The sequence below is a fragment of the Lissotriton vulgaris genome, chromosome 1_1 (assembly GCF_964263255.1).
Source record: "Lissotriton vulgaris chromosome 1_1, aLisVul1.2, whole genome shotgun sequence".
Lineage (NCBI taxonomy): Eukaryota > Metazoa > Chordata > Amphibia > Caudata > Salamandridae > Lissotriton > Lissotriton vulgaris.
Window position 1 is genome coordinate 1,085,857,009 of NC_141685.1, and position 24,399 is coordinate 1,085,881,407.

Consider the following 24,399-nt stretch of genomic DNA (forward strand, 5'->3'; position numbering starts at 1 on the left):
TAAAGACTCATGCAGTGCTCAGCCCCACCCGTAAAGGAAGCAGAACCAAGATAAATGGCACTCTAATTCAAATATAATCCCCAATGCCTCTTGGCTAATCCTTGAACATTGTCCAAGTGACAAACCAACTGTCAGGGAATCACGCAAGAGAGAACCCCTGGTCTCACAACTATTCCCATTTTTAAGTTTGCCAACAACGGTTATATTAAGTGATGCCAAACAAAGCAAACTCTGATCATCAATCCCTTCCTGAATTTGACACCCACATCATGCATTCCCACCTATGTTGCGTTGTCATAAAGGGGCAGACCTTAACCAAGACTAAAACAGGTTGCTTGTATACATTTCTACTGTATCACAAACCCACAATCCACAAAAGTGGACCACATTAACAACCACTCTGCTCAGAAGCACTTCCTTGAGGTTTAAATACCTTATCAGCGAAAGAGATCTACAAATAATCAGAAGAAGAGAAATGTGGATAGCTCTATCACCATCTTTGACAAAATGATGCGCCAAAACCTCAAAATACTGCAAAGGAACACTCACACCAACGAAGGTGGTGAAGTAGCCTTTATTCATGACTTAGAAATGCCCTGTTGAGACATTAAACACAGTTAACACCTCTGTTGAATGTATGATGGCTTCACTCAACATACATTAAAATAATTTGTTAGTGACTTATCACCCACCAGTTACAAAAATTAGCACTCATTTTGCAATCTTCAACTCAAAAAGGTTTTTTTTGTGTTTAAATCTGTTTATTAAAATGTTGTATTTCTTACATATATCTTGCATGGCAATGGCACGGGAACATCATAATATTGTAAAACAGACTTTGGACATGTACAGCATCATAAAATATTAAATCACGAACCAACAACTGTGCGTCTCTGAAGATTAGGTCACGTGAAGAGCTGAGCAGATGCACAATAAAGGTGATGTACATCACATCACCCTATGGATCAGTCTTGCAGCATGATGGTTTCCATGATGCAGATTCAGGCATGTCAAAATATCAAATCTGCACGGAGCGCCGAACTCGGAGGGAATCACTGCGGAGATCGGAAGCCCACATTACGAAACTTGAGCAAGATGGTAGGGAGGAAGGGGGTGGTCTGGCACGCCATCAGTTGCTACTAGCGAGACAGGCGTTTGCAGCTTTATTGATGGACGAGGCCCGATTGGCATGGTTGGCATCCCGCAGTAGGATTTACCAGTGCGGGGACGAATCTAGCAAGCTGCTCCACCGTTTATGCCAAGGAGCCTTGAGCCCCCTGGTTCTACCTGGGGTGTTAGGACGGTGCTCAGGGACCCCTCTTTGATTGCTGAGAGTTTTGTGGGTTACTTCGCGGAACTCTATGCATCGAAGGAATTCCTACCGGAAGATATGGTGCGCCGCTTCATAGGAGATCTCCCACCCCAGACCCTCTTCAATGTGGACCGGGCGGACCTGGACCTCCCGCTCACAGAGGAGGAACTGTCTACAGCCCTTAGAGACTTAAACTGTGGGAAAGCCCCAGGCCCTAATGGATATCTATTCAAATGTTTTAAGAAGTATTCCATGAAATTGGGACCTCATGTGCTTAGAGTAGTAGAGCTGGCGGCATGCCGGAATAGTCGTGTTTTACAAACCGGGCCTGCCTCCGGACCAACAGGCCTCATATCGCCCTATGTCCTTGCTTAATATAGAGGCTAAGATCTTAGCCAAGGCCTTGGCCAATCGTCTCCAATCCCATATTACCTCCCTGAATCATCCAGACCAGGCAGGCTTCATGCCTCACAGAGCGACTCACCACAATATTAGCAGAGTACATGTTGCTGTGCAAGCAATTCGGGTCTTGGATCAGCTGGCTGCACTTCTCCTAGCAGATATGGATATGGGCATTCAACTCCCTCAGCTGGACGTATTTGTTTGCCCTTCTAGATCATCTAAATATTGGTCCTCACTTCTTGTCCTATCTCAAACTACTATATACGGACCCGACGGCCTCGGTCCTCTTTGCGTGTTCTGTCTCCTTTACCTTTCCATAAGATGGGGTACCAGCCAGGGCTGCCCACTGTCGCCCTATCAGTTTGTTTCGTAACGAATAGCCCCACCACACTTGATAGACTTAGGATGGCATGGGAGGAAGATCTTGGCCCACTAGACGGAGACGATTGGAATGAAGCGCTAGCATCCCGTCGAGGGGCTGCGATTGTAATGCGGCTTTGACTAGTTCAATTTAACTACCTACATAGGGTGTATTTTACTCAAGTCAGGCTGTAGAGGGCGGGCCTGATGGCATCCCCAACGTGTCTGCTATAGGGTCGGGAGGATGGAACCTTACTCCATACAGTGTGGCCGTGTACAGCGCTCACAAGGTTCTGGTGGGGGTTATTAGCTTGTTTGACAGAGGTGTTTGGGTGTGAGCTCCCTTCCTCGCCTAAATGAGTACTTCTACATATCATGGAAGGGATTGGCGGGAATATCTATAAATGTCATCTACTGCTATTGGGCCTCGTACTAGCAAAACGAGATATAGTGCATAACTGGAAGGCTGAGGCCCCGCCCTCCTTATCTGCATGGGAAAACGGTCTTGATTTTAACATGGGGTTGGAGACACCCATTTTTAAAGCACAGGGTTGCCCGCAAAAACACCCAAAGATCTGGAAGCGGTGGGCGGTATATAGAGGCCTATACTTAGAGCCCATTCCATCTAGGGACGATACAGTCTAGAAATGATAGCACAGGACTGAGATACATGAGACAAGTGGTTAAAGGGATATTGCTCCTCAGCGAGTGTAAGTGGTGCTGGAGAATCAGTATTATAACAGTGCAATGGTGGGGGAGTTAAATGGGGTTAATTTGGTTGTTTTTCCTATTCATTTAAAAAAAATGTTTTTATTGAGCAAAGCATTAGGTAAATGATATAAATTTGGGATCAAAATCATAGATACAATTATTGAAACCTTCTAAAAATACATTAGATAGCTTCTTCCTTTCTTGATAAGATTGAAAAGATAAAACTGTAGCAGCCAATATCATCGTCAATAATTTAAAACGAGAGGACGTGCAAAAACCTGCGATAAAGTGCAGCAGCAGAAAAGTGCAAATATTACAAAGTGCAAAGACCACAAAAGTGCTAATGCTTCTAAAGTGCAACCATCAAGGTAAAAGTGCTAGTGCTCTTAATGGCAAAAACTGCTACAATTTCAACATCGGTATCAATATCAATATCAAGTATTAATCAACCCCCTTCAGCTGTTCTAGATTTTTAAAATACTTCCAATTGTTTTCGAATTTCCTAATGGCTCCCACCCGACTTGCATATGCTTTTTCAAAATTACGAGTACTTTTCATTTTATTGAACCACTTCAATTGGGAGAGAACATCACTGGATTTCCAGTTTTGGAGGATTAAGGAGCGGGCTACCGTACAAGGGATAAATAAATACATTTCCTCTGCCTTGGTTAACATCATTCTGTCTTTGCATATCCCAAATAGGGCTAGCTCAGCCTCAGGCTGGATTCTCTTCCCGATTACCAGCTCTATATCCGCAAAAATTGCCTCCCAGGGCTCTAGCTGTGGACAGGTAAAAAAATGTGGTGCCACCCGCCCTGACCATTGGCTTGGCATCTAAAACACTTGTTTTCAACCTCCGGATACCTTTTCCCCAAGGCCTCCGGAGTCAAATAGGCAAGCCAGCGTGATAAAAATGCCATCCTTTTAAAATTGGCAGCGCGCAGGGATTTGCTTCGTAGGTGGCATAGGGTCCCCCAGTCCTTACATGAAAAAGCACATTGTGTCTCATGGCCTATTTTACCCAAATGACTTTCTATAAATGACGTTTGTCCCTGGCAGTATAACAACCTGTACCTGTACCAGTTCCCTATGCCATTCATTTTGGCCCCATAAAGGGCTAACACCAATTCGTTTGGAGACTCAAAAAGACCATAAATGTTTTTAAAAAAGTGAACAACTTGCAAATATTCAAAAAAAGTGGGTCTTCTAGGGTTATCAGCCCTTATCATCACCTCTTGCCAAGCAACCACCCTATTTTGAATAACGGAGTGTCTTAGCTCCCATAGCCCACAATTTTCCCAATTAGTTAGATGGCTTATCTTTTATTGGAGGCCTAGACTGGTACACTCCCTCAAGCTCAGATATTGTACGCTTGAGGCGCCAGTTTTTTTAATAAAGGAGTTAAGTCTAAAAGAATATTCTCTTATGGTCTTGTATCTGGGATTTTTTGGAAGTTTGGAGGTTTTTAAAAACACTTGAGTTTGAGAGCCGATTTCTTGTAACATTTTATCAAAGAAGAAACTTTCTCGAATACATTTGGATCCTATCAATCCCGCCACTATATCTAAAAAGGCAGCCTCATAATACGTTTTTAAATGAGGTAGAGAAAGGCCCCCCTGGTCAATGGATAGTTGTACTACTGACAGCTTGACCCTGGAAACTTCTTTACCCCAGACAAAACCTCTAAACATCGTTTCCATTTCTTTAAAAAAAGATGAATTCATTTTTTTGGGACATTACTGGATAGAAATATAAGCAGCGTTAATATCGACATTTTGATTAATGTAACCCTGCCCACTAGTGAAAGAGGGAGTAAAAGCCACTGATCTAAGAGTCTCTTAATTTTGTTTTTCATTCTTTTATAATTCAGGTGATATAGCTGATGGTACTGGCTAGTTAAAAATATCCCAAGATATCTAACTGGGTCTTGGTTAGCGACTTGAACCCGCAAACAGGATGGAAAAAGATTTAGATCCGTGTTGAGGGCAAGAACCTCTGTTTTATTAGGATTAATTTTGTAGCCCCCAATTTGTTCAAAACCTCTAAATTCCCTCAATACACTTTCCATATTTTCTTTATTGGGCATCAGATATAGAATAATGTCGTCTGCGAAATGTTTCAGCTTGGCCATTCGGGGAATAGGGGATTGGATAGCAGCATTATTTCTGATTTTAATTACTAATGGTTCTATAAAAAAGGAAAAAGCAGCGGCGAAAGTGGACAACCCTGTCTAGTTCCCCGGTTTATTTTTATCGACCCTGCACGCTTTGTGTTGATTAATACCTGGGCCGAGGCCCCTTGATAAATATTGCGTAACATATCAATAACCTGAGCTGGTAATCCGAATTGACCAAAGGAGAAAAACAGGGTTGTCCAATTAAACAGGTCAAATGCTTTTTCAGCATCGACCATTATAATACATGCCAGGGTTAAATTGGTGTTAAAAATAGTCCAAGGCCTGTATCAAAAACTCGGTATTAGCTGCCATAAATCTTCCCGCTATAAAACCTGTCTGATCACTACGAATTACCTCATGGGCAGCAAATAAAAATTGTTTGGCCCATGCTTTCATTAAAATCTTGTAGTCCGAATTTAAAAGACTGATGGGCCTATAGGAGTTTACATCCTCAGGATTTTTATCTTTTTTAACAAAGTACACAATTGTCGCTTCTTTAAAAGTTGCTGGAACCAACCCTCCTTGCTTAATATAATTAAATAGTTTTTTCAAAGGTGTCAGCAATTCATTAGAAAAGGTTTTATAAAATGTGATAGGGAAGCCATCCTGTCCACATGCTTTTGCCCCAGCTGTTACTTTAATAGAAGTCAATATTTCTGAGGATTTTATATCAGATCCTAATTGACTGATCCGGTTGTCTGAAAGTTTAGGGATATCTATATTAAAAAAAGAATCCTGGATCAGTTCTTCCTCCACTTGATACTCTGTGGAATAAATACGGTGAAAAAGTTCTAAAAAAATCAGTGAAATCTTATCACCATTGACCTCTTCCTGGTCGGTATGGGGGTTCCGTACCTTCACTACTATTGCCGATTCCTGTCATTTTCTTGTTGTATTTGCCAAAGGTTTCCCTGCTAGCTGGCTAGCTTCATACACCTTTTGCTGGTACATTTTTGAACTGCAAATTTCTTCCAATACAAAAATGTCTCTCAGAGCTGCTCTCGCCTGCTCAAGTTGATTAGGATACTGCTGGAGCTGAAGGGCATATTCTTTTTTCACTGCAGTTTGAAGTTTGGCTATTTTAAGTCTCCTACCATTTGCCTGGGCAGCTGTATAGGCGATGTTCTGCCCACGAGCTGCTGTTTTGAACCCACCCTACACAGAGAAAGGCTCCGCAGTGTTATCGTTAATCTCGAAATATTCAGAGATCCACTCTCTAAAGCCCGCAACCCAATCCTGATCTTGGAGCAGAGTGCAATCCAGCTGCCACCTGGTCCGCTCTCTGTTTACCACATCAAATACAATTTCAAGCTCAACTTTTGCATGGCCTGAGAAGGGATTACACCCGCTATCTATCTTGGAGACCTGGAGAGATCTTGATATGTGATAAAAATCAATTGGAGATGCAGTTCTAAAACGATGCCAATAGCAAGTAAAGTTTGTTTTATCTGGGTTGCTATTACGCCAGGGATCCACTAATTGGTATTCAAGTTTAAGGGATTCCATAATTATTTTGGGGTTCGGTTTCAGTTGTTTCTTATTTTTATTTGAAGTGTCTTTTTTCAAATCCTGTCTGAAATTAAAATTCCTTCCTACAATAAACTGCCCCGGGGCCCTCCTCAAAAGCTCATTAATTTTGACCAGACTGGAAGTATCGTCAGAGACAGGACCATAGTAATTTACAAAATTCAAAATTTTCTCCTGTAACCTTCCCACTACCCATAGACATCTCCTTTGTGGATCTCTCTGGACTTGTAAAAATTCCCAAGATAATTTTCTGGAAAAATAGATGGCAACTCCTCTCAGGGCCAACCCCGCCGATGCAAAAAATACATGAGAAACAAATCTGGGTAAAAATAATTTTGGAGAATTTGATTTTAGATGTGTCTCCTGAAAAACACCACATGGGGATTAAAAGATATCAACCATTTTACGAGGGTGCCGTATTTTTGTTTGTTTAAAATTCCATTAGCATTGAAGGATAAGATGTTCCATTTGTTAGTTTCCATCCAGGTTTCTAATCGCAAAATAGCCTTGAACTTCTGATTGAGTAATATCTGTACCTTTAGCTCTTACTCTTTTTACTGCTGCTAACCCAATCCACCCTACCCTCCCAACCCCCCTGAAAAGAACCCCCCCACCCGAAATGTGGACCCTCAACTTGCCACGCTGACCACATTTCACCCCCCTCTAACCTAGGTGTCATGTAATTACACCCGTGTGATCCTACCCCACCTCCCCAGCAATTCTCAATATTATCCAATATTGATGAAGCATATAAGCACACGTAAATTTTAGGGGTAGAGTCCCAGTTATAGTAGAATAACAATTTAACAAACAAATAAACCTTCAACTAGACCTTCCATGAAGTGAGGAGTGGGGACCCTCCAAATTATAAAATTATAACTATAACAGTGCCCGCAATATTACCCAAAACCCAGAATACTTCCTTCTAAACCCTGGAGCCTTGCGAGATCTCTTAACAAATCCTGGGCTTCATCCAGATCAGAGAACATAAAAAATGTGCCCTTAACTAAGGCTTTCAATTTAGACTGCTAGGCAATGGAAGCCTGCGCCCCATTAGCTTTGAATAAGTAGAGGATCTTCACGAATTACTTTCTCCTACGAGCCGCCGCAGCAGCCATATCAGAGAAGATACGACATTTTACAGAGTCATTCACAACGAACTGTCTCTGTTGAATAGCTTTAGTCAGTATTCTCTCTTTTACCCGATAGTCGGCAAAGTTTAGCAAGATTGTTCTTGGCAACGTAGAATTGGAAACGGGCGAGCAGGAACACGATGAGCCCTTGTGATGGTAAGATCACCTTCAAACTCTGGGATAACTTTTTGTTTAATGAATGAGTTGACCCATTGCAGTGTTTGGGAGCCCTCAATACCTTCCGGAATTCCCACAATCCGGAGGTTAGATCTCCGGGAATGATTTTCTAGTTCCTCCAGTTTGATCTCGAGGAGGTTCTTGCTCTTGCCCATTGCTTTAGCATCTTCCATTACGGTAGTCATCTGCTCTTCCAGGACCGAAATCCTTGCTTCAGCCTCCTGGAGTCTGATTGGAAAGCTTGACATTGTCTCTTCGAATTTCTCTAATCGTAGATTAATAGTGGCAAGCTCAGCCTTTTGAGTGTTCTTCAGCTCACAAACTTCCTCCAGGATTAGATTCCACATATCTTTAATATTCATCTGGAATTCACCGGCTGACTCCCTACTTGGACTGGAAAAAACGAGGGGAATGTCCGCAGCGGGAGGGAGATCCCCTACCATAATCCCTTCAGGAGACTTTGGGTCAGTCAAGGGAACCAATATTTGTGGAGGGGCCCGAAGCTGTGTCAAAGCCTCGGTTTGGGCCAAATCTTGGGCCGAATCTTGGGAAGGATCGAGCCCGAACGACGTCTGCCCCGCTGCGGATAGGGAGGTTGAAAGTGTGTGGGGCACTACCAAGGCATGTACTGGAGTTGAATTTTACTCCGGCTGCACTAGGCGAGCTTTTTCCAGATTTTGATGCATCGCTACCTGACCTTCATAGCTTCAGGGACTTGGAATCCTGGTGTAACCAGACCTGGCTCTAGCGGAATGGTGTTGGACATGTTAAGAGTATTTCAACAGAGTCAGAAAATGATGAGAAAGATTGTGGGTGTGGAAGTTGCAAGGCAGTCTTCTTTATAAACAATGGAAATTCCTTGTTTCCCTTTAATTTTTTACTCGGGCCGTCTTGCAGGGGGCTAGTCGGCTCATTTGAAACAACAACAGCATCTACTCGCTCTGATGTGGCCATAATCTAATCAGACATTAATATTGCTGCCCCCGATTGCCCCTCACCCCATGGAGAAATAGTGATAATGGCAGTGGTGGAGAGTTCCTCATCCTCTGAACTCTCAAAGGTGCTATTGTGGCCCAAGGAAGTGGAATTAGTTTCCTTATCCTTGTCCTTTGTGGCCCGGAGTGCCGTTTTTTTAACCCGTGCTTGGAGAGTTTTTGATTTAAGGCGATCCGCAACCTCTGGCTTACTGGGTTTGTTTACGGTGTTCACATCTTTCTGGGGTTTTCCCATTTTTCCCCTCTTCAATTTTGTTATATATTTCAATATGTTGTCAGTTCTATATTAATGCTGCTTTTCTCTACCACTTTACGCTTTACTCCGTTTTCTATTTCAGCACAGGTTTACACAATATCACCACCACAGTCTTGCACAGTCACAAACCTCCCAGCTCCTCCTCACCTCCTCCCCTCCTCTCCTGTCTCCTTAGCTCTGGCTCCTCTCTTTAATAGCCTCACCTCCAGCTGGAGGTGTCTTTCCATAATCGACAATCGAGTTTGGTCAGTCAGGAAGCAAGCTCAAGCCATTGTTGAAAAATAGAACGCAATAGCAGGGATCCAGATCCAATGTTGCTCCAGGTTCTCCCCTACCGCACACAGAAGTGGGGGAGAAGGAACTCACAGTAGAGCGCCTAGTGCCTTGCATCTCAGGCTAATCATGCCGATTAATAGGTGCATGAAATTCTTCCCCCGCAGGCTCCCGCTCTTTTCCATCGAAAACCGCCACTCGGCCCTGATACCCCTCGCGTTCTCCAGGGTGGGATCGCGGATCACCTGGCTACACGGAGGCGTGGTTCTCCATGTCCCCTCCTTGCAGAATACCGTTTTTCCTATTCATGTTAACTTAGGGGAAAGTATATACTTAAAATGTCAATGCCGATCTGTTGTACTTTAAACTGTAGCAGATGATCTCTGGTTTACAGGGCTCTGCATTGTATGCGATAATTGACGCAATAAAATAGGTTTAAAAAAAAAAAAATTAAATCTGGTAAACTTCTGAACTTTGAGCTAAGCCGCACCCGCCTGTATTGTCAATGAGTAATTGTCTGACACCATGTGCGTAGTATGACAATAGGAGTGGAGGTACATAGGAACGCTATGGCTCAGTAAAGGAGGCATGTTGTATAAAGCCAATGCATGCAACAGTAAGGTCTCTGAGGCATGCAAACTTTAGGTGGGGAGGTCACTATGAGTTATCTGCTGCTGTTAGGAAGTTTGCTAGTATAGTATCTCAGCCGTTAGCTAAGAGGCATTTACGTAAACCCTGTGTGTTTTCCACTGTGCAGGGCAACGCTTACTGCCTGGGCCCATACAATCATGGAACACTCCCATGCCATGAGAGTGGGGGATTTCCACTTTTGTGTGATTAGACACTTGGATAGTAGAGGACAGAAAGTAGTCAAGAAACCGGTCTGTAGCTCTGCGTTTATTTTGTATCTGTGCAGTCCCAATACTCATATATCCCAGATGCAAACCACTGGGTGCTTAGTACATTGTACTAGACAGGCTGTGATCTTGTGCCAATAGGAGTGTAAGGATGGGTAAGCCCATAGCATGTGTAAGTTGTCAGCGTTGATGAAACGGCATCAGGGACAGGCGGTATCAGTGCGTTGAAAATACTGATTAATCTTATGTGGGGTGAGATAAGCTCTGTTGAGGATATAGTGTTGCATGAGGTGGAAGCGTGCATTGCATGGAATGCAAGTGGGGCTCTCCAGAGCTATGTCCCGTTCCTTATACGTACATGGGTGGCCAAGATCTGCTTCCCAATGGTGGCACATGGTGAGAAGTGATCAAGATGTGTGTGTGCGTAGGTAATCAGCGAACCAGTGGGTCAAGTGCGTGCCTGCTCCCATGACATGTAGATATTGTATGGTGAGATACGATACATGGGGCATTCTTGCTGTATGTCACCACACCTATTCCCCACTACTCCTACCAGTGAATTATAAAGGAGAAACTGACCTGGAGGCAGTCCCTCTTCCTCTAGCAGAGACTTCAGTGGTATAGGCCGCCACCTCGGTACAATTATCCAAGTGTATGGACCCCTGCAGTGTGCCAAGGGGTCAGTTCAGCTTGCAATGTAATCAGCTCTCTGTGTTGCATTCCAAGTAATGGAAGCGCTGGCATATATGGGTGAATGTTTTTGACGATGAAAAGGCAACATTTGTAACAACTATAAGCAACCTTTAGGAGTGTGGGGCTAGGCATCTGGGTCTGTGTGCAGGGGTGGAAAGTGAAGTAGTGTTGACATGTCTCAAGCTAGGGATGCAGTAGTGGTATTGGTTAGGTATAAGCCAGCCATCCATTGCACTACCAATTGATGTTGAAAGGCCATATAGTATTGTTCAAAGTTGGGGTCGGCCAGCCCCCCTTTTCAATGGGCGGATATAGTTTCTGCAGCACCACTCGGCAGCATGTATTGTGCCAGATCAGTGATCACACCAACCCATCAATTGTGGTGAAAAGGGCTTTAAAACATAGAGGGGATGGTTAGTAAAATAGTATAGGAAGTGGGGTAACATAATCATTTAAAATAGGGTGATGTGACCTGCCACCAAGAGTGAGCATGCACTGTCAGTGCCTTGGTAAGATTCCAGCCGTAGAGGTCAGTAGGTGAATGGTAGATGCAAATGCCCAGATATCGAAACTTGTGAGGTTGCCAAGGCAGGAGAATATCATTTAGTGTGGAAGCTGGGTCTGACACTGTGAGGTTGAATGGGATGAGGCAGGATTTGGTCCAGTTGACCTTTCAGACCCGACAGGCCCGCAAAGTGTTAAAAATTAAATGGAGTCTAAGATGTCATTTATCACCTTGACATCCCTAAGGTATTAAGGTATAAAAGAAGGTCATCTCCAAGTGTTATTCCCCAGGTGTGGTTACCGGCACAGAGTGCTAATGCCAACAGTTTGATGGCTTCTGAAAAAATAAAAGGGTAAAGGGGGCTGCCTTAGAGTGTGCCTCTCGCAACCAGAGTGGGCTCAGAGACAAGGGCACCAGTCTATTCGTGTGTCAATGGGAAAGTGTAAAGGAGTTTAACTAGACTAATTAATCTGTACCCAATGCCAAAATGGGCAAAACTCGTCCCAGTTGAGGCAGCAAAATCAAGATGCCGAACTGGGTCGAGTTTTGGCCATTGTAGCATTGAATCACCTTGGTGATTTGTTCACCTGTTGTCTAGCATGGTCTGTTAAACTGTATGGACAGATGCAGCCAGCTTGGAAATTTTCTATATGTCCTTGACAGCTTAACCTCATGCCTGCCCTTCCTCCATTTTAATGTAAATTTTGGAACTTCATTCCAACCCATGCAAGCAAGATAGGTTTGGAGTGTTATTTAAAATAGAATCTTTGTACGCTCAATTTATTTCCCAGTCCTGATGGTGACCATGTAATTCTACGGAGGTCGAAACGCCGTCAACGCATTGTGGCCATAAAACAAACGAAGGACACATTATTTTGTTCTATGTTGTTCCTTTCTTGTGAGGTGTATTTTTTCGTTTGCCACTTGTTTGGTCTGTAATATACATTGTTTTGTACCAGCACATTGTATTAAGCGCCACTGTCTCAAATGTTTTAATATTTATAAATTGTAATAAATCTGTCATATTTTTTCTGAAATTATTATTGTATATGGGTCTCCCTTCACTTCTCCCTTTTTTCTTATTAATTCTTTGTTATTCAGTCGTTGATTTATGAACTGCTCTGTTTCTAAATTGTAATTTTTTGTGAGTATTGTACTTTGATGTCAATTGCTTCTTGGAACTTTGTTAGGATTATATATGGTCTGTGTAGCTGCATATATGCCTCCAATTAATTACAATTTGTTGGCCGTCTAGTCTGCCCTTGATTAGGACATATCATCCACCTGGGTCAACCCTGGTATCTTTTGCCTGAAAACGAATACCCGCCTTAATCCACATCAATACTCCCCCCTTGCATATGTCGAGAAATTAATGGAGTGTACTCCCCTCGCCAGCGCCTTTTCAGCTTGTTAGCCTCAGTTGTGATCAAATGTGATTCTTGCAAATAAGAACTGAGGGTATTGCAACTGCAGAGGTAGGAATACACAGCATACCTGATGGGCTTTGCATGCTCCGACAGTTCCATGTAATCACATTAGTGCCAGGCATGAAGATGGTTGGGGCATGTGACGAAGCCTGGCCTCGTCAAATAAAGCAAATACCAGACCTGGCGTGTTGTGCATGTCGGCTGGGGAAGGACAAGAAAACCAAACAATAACACAAGTAATGGAACCATGAGTTGCAAACATGTAATACAATTTGGTCAGAGCAGCAACATGCGTGTGCCCATACTGTCTAACATTACACACTTAAAGGAACAAACCAACCAGTGTGGATGGAGGAAAGGAAGGTCGGCTGAGATAGTGTAAATCTTGTTTTCAAGTGAGAGTGATTTCTCGATAGCCGCCAACACACTGTGATGTTATGTTACAGCTGCTTATATAGCGCAACGGCTGCCCCAGCGAAGGGACGTCCCGGCGCTGGACCAGACAGGAGAGAGCGCAACATACCACAAGCTTTAGGGTCAGCTTAGCAGAACAAGTGGGTCTTAATTGCCTTTCTAAAGGATAAAAGGTCATTTATGCTTCGAATCCACAGTGGTAGTGCGTTCCATAGTTTAGCAGCCATATATTGGAAGGAACGTCCGCCCGTGCGGGCGAGTCTGACACGAGGAATCGTGACCAAGTTTTGTCCTTCTGATCTGAGAGATCTATTGGGAGTGTAATGCGTTATAAGATGACATAACATGGGGATGAAGATTTTTTTAGGATCTTAAAGGCCAAGCACAGGGCCTTGAAATTGATTCTTTTTTCCACCGGTAGCCAGTGCAATTTTACCAGAGTGTTGGTTACGGACTCAAACCGGGGAAGCCCTGTTAGGGCCCGTGCTGCCGCGTTTTGGACACGCTGCAGACGTTTTTTCCCGCTTGATTAGCTCCCAGGAGTAAGGAATTGGCATAATCTATGCGAGAAAGGATTGTGGCTTGGATAATCAACTGACGTGTGGAGGGGTCAAAAAATGTTAGTATAGGTCGCAGGTTACGCAAGATACCAAAACTAGTGGCAGCAATTTTTTTTGGTGTGGCCGACAAAGCTCAGGGCTGAGTCTAACCACACCCCCAAGTTCTTTACCTCTGTTTTGGGGTCAGGGGGAGGGCCAAGAATCTCCGGCCACCAGTCCTTTCCCCAGGCTTTGGTATCTTTTCCTACTATTAGCACCTCCGTTTTGTCTGCATTAAGTTGTAAATAATTGGCCGTCAGCCATTCAGTTACTGCAGCGAGGCCATGTTTAAAATTCAGCGCTCCTGCTCCGTTATGATCACTCAATGTCACCACCAGCTGAGTATCGTCAGCATATGAGACGATGGACAGGTCCCACTCCTTGGCGACCTCAGCTAGTGGTTGGACAAATTAAAGAGTGTGGGGCTGAGCGCTGAACCCTGGGGTACTCCCTGCATTATGTTACTCTTTTTTGAAAGGAATGGGGGGATAGCTACCTGAAAAGATCTGTCTGTCAGAAATGCTTTAAACCAGGCCAGGGCTGAGCTCTTCACCCCTGCTGCCTCCAGTCTGTACAGAAGCACCTCGTGTGAGACCGTATCATAGGCAGCGCTGAGGTCGAGCAGGATCAGCGCTGCCATTTGACCGGAGTCTCTAATGGACCTAAGATGTTCTGTCACACTGAGAAGTGCCGTCTCTGTGCTATGGTCTGCACGGAAACCATGCTGGGAGGCGTCCAAGATGTTATTGGCATAGAGGTGTTCCGTTAGGATGGTGTTTACGTAAGACTCAGTAACCTTGGCTGGCCATGGTAACAGGGATATAGGCCTGTAGTTTTCGGGTTTTGTCGGATCTAAATTGGGTTTTTTAATTATGGGATTTACCCACGCCTGTTTCCATTTAGTGGGAATTTCTGACGTCATCAATGACGTAGTAATGATGGCTCTCAAAGGTTCAAGCACTGTAACATCTGCTTTCCTGAAATGTTCAGGCTTTAGGGGGTCTAGAGGCGAACCTGATTTGAGTTTTTGACAGAGCCTGTCAAAGACTTCCTGGTCTAATTCTGGAATGCTAGTAAGTTCAGATATAATTTCTATTTTTGAAGGACTAATCGTGGGCTTTGCAGGGAATAGATTATACATTTTCTTAATTTTTTCTACAAAAAACAGGGCCAGGTTATCGCAAAATATCTGTGATGTAGAGGTATTCACTTCTACTTTATTTGCGCTCAGATCTTTCAGGATTTTAAAAATAATTTTGGAAGGGTTGGGGCTGGCATTAAGTTCATTGGCATAATATGTCGCACGTGTCTTACAAATCTGCCTGTGGTATTTTTTGTGGATTTCGCTGTATTGGGCCTTTAAGTTGGGATCGTACCGTTTTCTCCATTTACGTTCCGCTATTTTGCAGCTTTTTTTCAGGGCTAGTAGCTCTTCGTCAAACCAGGGGCTCGACTCTTTAGCGCGTGCTTGGATCCAAGATTTTGGGATCACTATATCTAGGGCCTGGGTTATCCAATTGCAGTAATTTTCGTAACATTGATTAGTGTCTTTGGGGTAGGTTAGCGGGAGTTTTTTGAGCAGGTTAGCAAAGTCTTCTAGCCGTAATTTCCTCCAAAGTCGCTTGTACACCTTGTGGGTTGGTCTGGGCTGGGATTTAGCCCGGCTGGGAATGGACATAATGGTTAACATGTGGTCCGTCCATGTCATAGGTATGGGCAAGGACACCTCAGCTTCTTCTATGTTTGTAAAAATAGGGTCCAGGAGATGTCCTCCATTGTGAGTTGCTCCCTGGACCAACTGCCTGAGTTGAAACCCTGCTAAATCTGCAAGCAGATTGGTTATTTTTGCCTCATTGCTGCGATCAAAATGTATATTCAGGTCTCCGAGAATATTGAAATTTGCCGTCCCGGCTGCCAATGAACAGACTGTCTCCAATAATGCTTTTACAGAGTTACTTTCATTTCCCGGCGGTCTATAAATTAGAATACCTGAGAAGGACAAGTGCGGTTTTTTTTTAATAGTGTAGCGAGCGCTCTCGCAACCCGCAATTTTTAATTTGGTAAATGTGCATTCGAGATGGGATCTGGTCATAACCGCTATCCCACCTCCTCTAGTTTGTCTGTTTAAGGAGTGGATGGTATAGCCTGTGGGAGTGGCCAAATTAGCTACAGATATTGTCTCATCTTGCATCCATGTTTCAGTGATAAATAGAATGTCAAGGGAGTGGTCAATGACTAAATCATGTATTTGTGAATAGTGTTTTCCGAGGGATCTTACATTCAGTTGTGCTATTCTTACAGAGTCATGCGGTGAAGTAGTCGGGAGTAGTTGTGGGGCTGATATTTTAGGGAGCATATATCCACATTCACATCGAGTGATACTCTGCAGCAAGTGAGGGTCTATTTTTTCACAGGTCAAGTGTATGGAGTTGAGGTCCATCAGCTGCGTATATACAAGATTAGTTACCTCGATTTGGCCAGGGTCCCTGGCCAAAGGCGACATCCTGGAGCGGACCGGCGCAGACGGGCTTCTCTTAGGCGCGTCTTCGGTGCGCCCTTCGTGTGCCCGCTGCGCTCCCTCGCCCTTGCCGGTAAATATACTGCCGGCTGTCTAGGTTAGAGCGGAGCAACTAGACCGCTCACCCAACCAAGATGGCGGTTCTAATCGGTACAATCAGGAAGTGGGTGAGTGGCTCTGTAATTCGGGCTGTCCCCCGAGTCTCCCTCCACTACGAACAGTCAGCTGCTGACTGGCGGTGGAACCGAGGAGTCTGCGGGTGCCGAGTCAACTCAGGGGTAGGTGGTGTATGCAATATTAAAATCACAGCATAAGTACAAGAGTATATTTAAAATCTATACAAATGTTAAAATAATCGCCCCATGAATGATAAGCTCCAATTCACCCCCTAAGACGTTTAAAGTGCAGTTTTTGTAAATTAAAAGTGCAGAGCTGCTAATCTGGCCGGCGAGCTAGAGAGTGTGGCCCGCTTCTCAGCCTAGTCTTCAATCAATGCGCTCCCTCGCCCTTGCCGGTAAATATACTGCCGGCTGTCTAGGTTAGAGCGGAGCAACTAGACCGCTCACCCAACCAAGATGGCGGCTCTAATCGGCACAATCAGGAAGTGGGTGAGTGGCTCTGTAATTCGGGCTGTCCCCCGAGTCTCCCTCCACTACGAACAGTCAGCTGCTGATTGGCGGTGGAACCGAGGAGTCTGCGGGTGCCGAGTCAACTCAGGGGTAGGTGGCGTATGCAATATTAAAATCACAGCATAAGTACAAGAGTATATTTAAAATCTATACAAATGTTAAAATAATCGCCCCGTGAATGATAAGCTCCAATTCACCCCCTAAGACGTTTAAAGTGCAGTTTTTGTAAATTAAAAGTGCAGAGCTGCTAATCTGGCCGGCGAGCTAGAGAGTATGGCCCGCTTCTCAGCCTAGTCTTTAATCAATGAGCTCCCTCGCCCTTGCCGGTAAATATACTGCCGGCTGTCTAGGTTAGAGCGGAGCAACTAGACCGTTCACCCAACCAAGATGGCGGTTCTAATCGGCACAATCAGGAAGTGGGTGAGTGGCTCTGTAATTCGGGCTGTCCCCGAGTCTCCCTCCACTACGAACAGTCAGCTGCTGACTGGCGGTGGAACCGAGGAGTCTGCGGGTGCCGAGTCAACTCAGGGGTAGGTGGCGTATGCAATATTAAAATCACAGCATAAGTACAAGAGTATATTTAAAATCTATACAAATGTTAAAATAATCGCCCCGTGAATGATAAGCTCCAATTCACCCCCTAAGACGTTTAAAGTGCAGTTTTTGTAAATTAAAAGTGCAGAGCTGCTAATCTGGCCGGCGAGCTAGAGAGTATGGCCCGCTTCTCAGCCTAGTCTTCAATCAATCAATTAATCAATGTCCAACTTTTCCTTGAGTGCTGGGGTGCCGCTGGAGGGAACAGGAGGGTGTGTCATGTCAGACATGGTTACGGAGACAGCAGATTGACATGAGGGAACGCCCATGGCATTGGATCACAGGAGACCCATGAGTTGGCTTGTCAGCTTGGTGTTGCTGGGATGTCCAGGGGTGATGAGGATGAGCCTGCTTGCTTATGTCAGAGGCAATGGCATCACACAACAGTACAAGCAGCTCACCTATAGGTCCCAGTAGCAATATCGTATGTTAGGGGTACCTAGTTCTGCAATTGTAGAGTGATAATGGAGTACAGTGTTGACACTGCATTTAGTTAAATCATCACTGGATAGTGGCGTAGTCAAGGTAGATATAGTGATAAACAGGGCCCGCTTGCACACCAGATGATGCACAGCCCACGCAGCCACGATCGGCCAGACAATGGTGAAAGCCGGTTCGCCCCTTCACAGTTGGAAGCAACAGTGGATTGTATCAGAGGACCAGATTAGATCTTCAGGTGTTAGATAACTGGTGCCTCAGGTTTACAGTGTTCAGTTAGAAAGCCTGGGATTGTTATCTGCATATATCCTGTGTAGAAAACAGAAAGGCGTGTGGATAAGGCCAACACAAAGTAGTAGGGCGCACAAATTAGTCTGCTGTGTGAAGTAATGGCATAAGCGTGCCTCTGAGTGTTTATGCAGACTATCAGTTTGAGCAGGCCAGTGTGACACCAGTGCTCACAGGGACAATGTGCAGCCGGGAGTGTTCACAGCAATTAGGGAAAGGGACGTGGAAGGGAAGCTTCGCCGCCGCAATGAGCCTATTGCTGTATAGCGCGACATGTAATGCGCTCTAGTTCCTGATACTACGATCCTTGAACTCTATGTTTTTGTTGCCATCATTGATATTGTGTGTTTTGCACTACGAATTGGAACTAAGTATCATTCTTTTGTTCGGGTCAATACCCTCGACTTTATTAGTTTACAATTCGCCCTGAAGAAGCCTGCATGGGTGAAACGCGTTGGCGGCGTTGCATAATTCGTTTTTACTATCCAAATGATGAATACAAGGGTTCACAACAACACTAAGAAAATTTTTTGTCTGACATCTCTGACCTATGGATTAACCCAATGACTGTGCTTCAGAAATCTTTGTATATGTGCCTCTCTTATTCTTTGTGTGTTTATATGTTATATTTAGGACCACCAACGGTGGCGGGTCTTTAGAGGTGAGCATATTGTATGAGACATTTAGGAAACAACAATTGGGTTTCCAACTTATTTTGTATAACACAGGCAGTGGTGCGGCATTGTACACCCTGCCATTGTATATCAGTGTGTTTAAAAAGCGTAGAAGTTATCATTAGGTCAGCCAGTGCCATTCCTTTCAACACCGGGGCATGACCATGAGGTAGCATGTAGAAGGGAAGTCACACTCACAATGTTTGCCTCAATAGTGGCCAATATCCTTTTTATGTACAATGCATTGATACAGGTGTCCCAAAGTCTAATGTAGGGGACAATTGGTATGCCTGGCTTCTTGGTCCGTGTGACGTATGTGGCTGTTGCAGAGTAGTGAGTCTGGATGTTACAGAGAGAGTCACGCGCCACACTCACCTCTGTTTATGGAGATCTGTTCAGGTGTGGGAGCCCCAGTCGCTGCAAGGCCACTGCAGGCTGATGGCGGCATGCCGGGAGCAGGCAGGAAGGCAGTTCACCAGGTCGGCAGGCCCTGGTCGGCCCCTCAGTGGTTGCCGAAGCGGTGCGGATGCTTCAGGGGCAGCGGTGTTCAGCAGATCAGTGCAAGGGGGATATAATCCTGGCTGCGGGCCCCTTGATGTTGCTGGTATGTGAGTTAGGCCGTATCCTCCCCCCACGCTTGCATCAATAACCCCCGCACTGCGCCCATTCCGTGGGAGAGGTACTCTCCAACCCTGCCTCCCTGGTATCCCAATAAAATTAGCCAACAAGGATTTGTATATGTTGTGGTCGTTGTTGCCCGCAGTTTTATTAGGGTTAAACATGGACTGGTTGTCTGGTCATCATTTAGCATGATACGTGGTTACATTTGTTCATTTGCGAACTGTCATATGTGGTCATAAATCATGCATGTCATCATCATACTGTGTAGATTATCTTGTGGTACATTCAGTTCGTAAATGGCCCGCCAAACCAGTCCTTTGTTAGTCCTTGGTAATCCTATTTGCCATGTTACTTCCAGGACCACCATTTGGTTGGTCGCCCACGCCCTCTGCGTGTAGGGAGGGGTAGCTTCTCTCCCGGAGTTAGGCCCCCAACTCGCTACCTTTTTGTGCCCTGCCGTCCGACCGCGTCTGGGCTGCGAGTGCCGTCTCCTTTTGCTACTCCCGTTCTTGGCCCGGCCACCTCACCCTGCCGTGCGACATCCAAAAGTGAGTGGCCCTCCTTCTACACACCGCCCTGTCGGTGTCTCCTTTGCCAACCATTGTACCAATTTCCGGTACTGCTTTTGTTGCTGTCCAGCACTGCGACACTGCGGATTCCTAGGTGTGGGTCAAAAATCAGCTTCCGTGCACCGCTCTCCCCTGCTCCACGAAGCGCCCGATGCCCTGTTGATTTTACCAGGTCAATTGCATCGTCTACCAATGCATATCCCACAGAGCAAGCCTCTGCACTTAACCCATCATTGACTGAAGTGCCCTCGGAAAATGAGAGATGGTGGAAGAGTCTAAATTCCCCCGGTTCCTTCTTAGGGACCACCCCCAGAGGGGAGATGACCAGGCCCTTCTTCAAGATGTGGTGGAAGGGGGCCCTCTACCCTGCCTAATGACTTCTCTTTGTTGATCTTGGTGCGCACCACTCCTGGGTGTTGTAGTGCAGATTTCAGGTTGTTTGCCCTCCCAAGTGGTAGTGGGCCTGTGAATGGAATCACAAAGCCTTCCTCAAAACCTTCAACTAGAACTATTGCGTCTGCTTTGTTAGAGTATTTGTTCGCCAGTCTGCGCTGCTGCTGTGTGTTAATCGGGGACCTGGCTAGCGGACATTCTTGTAGCCCCTGTGCCCCTACCCCCCACTAGCCCCCTTTCGCAAGTGTTTTCTTTTCTTATCCTTTCTGTCTCCTTTGGGCTCCTGCTTGCCCCGGCACCCCAAAGCTGGGTGCCCGCCCCCACTGTTGGAACATGTGTGTTGAAATTTGCAACCTGTACCCCATGAGCAGTCTCCGGCATCATATTTCCAGCAAATTGCCGTGTTCCCATTAGTGGCTGGGAGTTTCCCTGTGCCGTGCTTCACTCTGTGAAAGCCTTTGCCCACCACCCCCGTTGGGCTGGGAGCTCCGAAAGGACTGGTCCCTTCTCCCTGCCCATGCCTTTACCTCTTTGGCCACCAGTATTTTGTGTATAAAGCCAGATACGTCCTCCTCATTCCATTCCATCTCAAGCCTGAAACCTTTGTCATATTCGAGCCATGAGTCCCCGGGAAACTGCCTTTGGGCTCAGTGAATGTTGGCCTCATAAAGCCAGAAGTCTGCTGCACAGCTCAGGAATGATGCATGCCATAATTCTAAAGGCATCCAGCCAATTATCGAAATTCCTTTCTTTCCTTGCGCTGCGCCTTTCGCTTCTATCCTCCTCTTTCTTGTCACATGCTGTGAGGTCCAACCCCTCCAGCTGAATCTCTAGCAGGGTGAAAATGTCTATAAATTATTTTCGCCATATCCTTTGACTGCCAAAGGAATAAGGCTTGCTAAAACGGTGGCTCTTGTGGTCAAGGAAGCGGGACCCGGGATGGCCTAGTGTATGCATCTGTGGCAGCCGCCTCCTGTGTTGGGCTGCTTGTGTTCCCCGTGTACCCCCATGCCGCCACTGGGGACCCCGGTCGCACTGGGCGCCCTGCGTCGCCTGCCCCTGCAGTCTAGACTGTCGCGCCCAACCTGGGTCTAATAGGTGCCAAGGCATACCTGATGTCTCTTCAGTGCGCTGCTCCCCTTGTTCCTCCGCCCCCTGCCCTAGACCCTTAAATAACAGGGGGGCCATTGATTTAAAACATTCTTGAACAATTGTGGTAATATGCTCACCGCTTGCCACTCTGCTTACTGCCCCGCCTTGCTCGCTTGTCCTCGCCGCTGCGTCCCCGGGTGGCCGCTCTCTCTTCTGTGGTTTCTTCCTTGGGGTTTTCAGTTGGGCTCGTCTGGGGGCTGCGGTCTTGTGTTTCCTAGGTGACGGTGGATCAGCGTTGTCCTCCTCCTGGGCCCCTGTCCCATCGCCTCCTGTCTGACCCAGGTGTGGGTGTAACCAGTCGCTGCCATGGACTGCTGACACCTCCCTGATGTGCCTCAACAGCTCGGCGAGGTCTCTGGCTGGCCCTCAGCCATTGCTCGTGGCGGGGTGCTGCCGCCCTAGGATGCACCAAAAGAAGGAGCTGCTTTTGTACTTGGGCAAGTGAGGGTTTTTTGCAAAGCAGCCCTCTTTAGTCTAATGTCCTGTTACAGGCCTCCCACCAACTGGCTGGAAACGAACTACAGGCTTGAGCCTGGGTGCTGCCATCCTTATATGCGCCAATCACCACCAATTCAGTGAAAATGTGGCACTAACGCAGGCGCTTGGGGTGGCGCTCCACAAATGAAATACAACTCATGCAGTTCAGCCAGCCTCCCAGATCGGGGTCACTGATAATTATGCTCTGCCTGGTGCCCCTTACCGCAGTGGCTTTTCGTTACGCTGCTTTCCATGTGGAGGCTCCAACCGCGCTGGTGTTCAGTTACTCAGTCACCTCCCGCTGGGCTGAGGCGGCGACTCTGCTTGCTCCTGCTGCTGCAACAATTCTAACGGCCCAGCGGAGTGCTGTGGCGCGGCCGCAGCTAACTGCTGCGTGCAGCCGGACACGTTGTCAAGCCTCCGGTTGCCGCTCTGCCGCTCCAAGCCCTCGTGGATTCCCCCAGCCACCGGTGAGGTTCCGTGACAATTGTAAGTGGTGTTTTCGACTCGCACGAATATGATCGAGTCTGGTATCTATGAACAGCAAATGACGAGTTCAGTAAGTGTGCGCAGTTTCGCTGTGCTAACTTAAACCGTTCGTTTGTTATGTGGGTTTTTCGTCTGTACCCACGGGTTCCATCTTAGATACGGCATCCATTTTGTCTCTTGCCCTCAAGTAGCCAGCGAACGGACGATGTCCGCTTCGCGACCCTGGGACTCCCAAGATATTTACGGAAGACACATGTTCTTTGTAAGTGTCTTTATGACGAGGGGGATGATACTGTAAGGCAGATGGCCCCGCTCGAGGCTCATCTCGCCGTGCCGGTTTATTGTCTCAGCCGTGCATCTCATTAGGCACGTCCCTTTGATGCCTGTATCTCGTGTTTCCCGATACCTCCCCTTTTACACCCTTTCCGATCTCCCCACTGTCTCCATCTTCCTCCGCACCTGTCTTTGTTCCTATTTTCGATCTGTTTTACTACCGATTGGAATGCACTAATGTTGGGAAGATGGGTTTTTACAGTTGGGAACCGCCAAATGTTTCCGCACTTATGTTCCGGACTTTATGTGTATCAAAGTGACCAAAGCGACCCCTCTGGGGGATAATTGTGGGAACCGGGTTGTAAACCTTTGTGTACCATGTTGTCCTATGGGTAAATTTTGTATAAAAGGAGCGATCCACAGAACCAATTTGAAGCAGTCTCCCCAAGTTGCACGTGTTGTACTTGTCGTGACTTCTGTGTTCCCTGCAGTAAATAAACCTTGAATCTTTGACGCCGAAGGAAGTGTCCCGTGTCTCTGTCATTCGTACGCCGGAGCAGGTTACCCACGAAGGTTTCAGGTGTTGTGCCCTGGCACCGCTGGGTCTTAAAGAACCCAGTCCTTCAGTTGGCGCCCAACGTGGGGCTGCATCAGTGGTACCGGTCCAAGCCCGACGATCGTGAGGAACTTCGTGTGAAATCTCCGAGGGAAGGTGCACTCCGCTTCATCGATCCTGTTGTCGAAATAAGTGGCCCGAAGACTTTTCCCGCGAAGATTCCCGCCTCCTGACGGCTGCGACGGACTGCTGCCCTGACTGTAGACCTGTTTTGGCGCCTGGCGTAGACCTTGGTATAGCGAGACGATTGACGGGCCTTCCTGGAGACGCCATCGATCTTTGAGTTAAGTATTTGTGGGTCGCTCCCAGAGTTCTTAGTTGTTGACACTTTAGCGAGTGTTTTTGTTGCTGACGCTGTGTGAGTGTTTTTGTCGGTGACACTTTGCTAGCGTACTTTGTTGTGTTATTTGACGACTGCAGACGCCAAAAACCGAGGGTTTTTGTTCTTTGCTGGGACTTGGTAAATCCCGTAACCCTTGAAGTTTGTGAAACTCGGCTAGTGTGCAAGATGCCTGGTCGTAGTACTTTGTTCAGTTGTTTCAGACCTTGTGGTGTGGATTCCCGACTGGAGGACTCGTGCCCGATACCTCCGGTTGGAACTCCGACTTATGAACTGTACAGTAAACATGGGCTAGGCCCGATTACTTTTAATGAATACTGGATCAAATACACGAAGAAGGACGGTGACCTTCGCTGGCCACCACATGGTAGCTTCGAGGCCCCGATCTTAGATAACCTAGAGGCTAAATTGTTCGAGAAAAAGTCAAGGCCGGCCATGTTTGATGCCTTTCGGTTGTGGCGTAAAGAAGCCCGACAGAAAGAAATCAGACAGACTAAACGAAATCAGAGAG

General features: G+C 46.2%; 1 protein-coding gene across 1 annotated transcript in view; it reads right to left on the reverse strand.

Annotated features, from left to right (window-relative positions):
* Nucleotides 1–24,399, reverse strand: part of GRAP2 (GRB2 related adaptor protein 2) — a 537,997-nt gene that overhangs the window by 129,896 nt on the left and 383,702 nt on the right. The window lies entirely within an intron of this gene.